The sequence below is a fragment of the Elephantulus edwardii genome, unplaced genomic scaffold (genome assembly GCF_000299155.1).
Source record: "Elephantulus edwardii isolate Elephantulus edwardi_28Jun2011 unplaced genomic scaffold, EleEdw1.0 scaffold00167, whole genome shotgun sequence".
NCBI classification, from domain to species: domain Eukaryota; kingdom Metazoa; phylum Chordata; class Mammalia; order Macroscelidea; family Macroscelididae; genus Elephantulus; species Elephantulus edwardii.
The window spans coordinates 6717177-6718852 of record NW_006399917.1 but is presented as its reverse complement, the minus strand read 5'-3'; the positions used below and the strand labels follow the sequence as shown (position 1 = coordinate 6718852).

At 48.5% G+C, this 1676-nt stretch overlaps 1 pseudogene; it reads left to right on the top strand.

Moving 5' to 3' along the window:
• LOC102856517 overlaps nucleotides 1-1676 on the top strand; it is a 9540-nt pseudogene that overhangs the window by 2062 nt on the left and 5802 nt on the right.

Sequence of the window (1676 nt, the reverse complement as noted above, 5' to 3'; positions counted from 1 at the left end):
GCAAGTTTCAGCCCTATAAGCCTTTTTACTATATTTTGGACATCACCTATGGGAAGGAAGATGTTCCTTTATCCTGTGTCAATGAGATTGACACAACGCCCCCACCCCAAGTAGCCTACAGCAAAGAACGTATCCCAGAAAAAGGTGTTTTCATTAACATGGGCCCTGAATTTCTGGTTGGCTGTGACTGCAAGGATGGGTGCCGAGACAAGTCCAAATGTGTCTGCCATCAGCTAACTATCCATGCTACAGCCTGCACCCCAGGGGGCCAAATCAACCCCAACTCCGGTTACCAGTATAAGAGACTAGATGGTTGTCTGCCCACAGGGGTATATGAATGTAACAAGCGCTGCAAATGTGATCCTAACATGTGCACAAACCGACTGGTACAGCACAGACTGCAGGTTCGGCTCCAGTTGTTCAAAACCCAGAACAAGGAGTGGGGTATCCGCTGTTTGGATGACATTGCCAAAGGCTCCTTTGTCTGTATTTATGCAGGCAAAATACTGACAGACAATTTTGCAGACAAGGAGGGTCTGGAAATGGGTGATGAGTACTTTGCAAATCTGGACCATATTGAGAGTGTGGAAAATTTCAAGGAAGGCTATGAGAGTGACGCTCCCTGTTCTTCCGACAGCAGTGGTGTAGACTTGAAGGACCAGGAAGATGGCAACATGACCCTGAGGAGTCCAATGATGATAGTTCTGATGATAACTTCTGTAAGGATGAAGATTTTAGCACCAGCTCACTGTGGTGTAGCTATGCTACACGGTGGCAGATTCGGGGCCAGAAAGAGAATGGATTGTCTGAAACAGCTTCCAAGGACTCTCGCCCCCCAGATCTTGGACCCCCACATATTCCTGTTCCTCCATCATTCACTGTAGGTGGCTGAAATCCACCTTCCTCAGAAGAGACACCCAAGAATAAAGTGGCCTCATGGTTGAGCTGCAACAGTGTCAGTGAAGGTGGTTTTGCAGACTCTGATAGCCGATCGATCATCTTTCAAGATCAGTGAAGGTGGGGATGGCTGGTCTTGGGGAACCCGAGGGGAGGTTGAGAAGGTGTCCACCTCAGGACTGATCATGAAGGATGAAGGAGACATCAAACAGGCCAAGAAAGAGGACCCTGACGACCGGAACAAGATGTCAGGAGTAACTGAAAGCTCCCGAAATTATGGTTACAATCCTTCTCTTGTGAATCCTGAAGGACTTCGTCGCCCACCAAGTAAGACTAATATGCATCAGAGCCGACAGCTTGGGGCCTCTGCTCAGTCCAACCCTGATGATGTCCTGACATTGTCCAGCAGCACAGAAAGTGAGGGGGAAAGTGGAAACAGCCGAAAGCCCACTGCTGGTCAGGTATCAGCTACAGCAGTTGACAGTGATGACATCCAGACCATCTCCTCTGGCTCTGAAGGGGATGACTTTGAAGACAATAAAAACATGTCTGGCACAACAAAGCGCCAAGTAGCAGTAAAATCAGCCTGAGGCTTTGCTCTTAAATCAACCAACTGCCATTAAATCAACCAACATGGCCTCTGTGGACAAAGGGGAGAGTGCACCTGTTCATAAGAATACACGCCAGTTCTATGATGGTGAAGAGTCTTCCTACATCATTGATGCCAAGCTTGAAGGCAACCTGGGCCGCTACCTCAATCACAGCTGCAGCCCCAACCT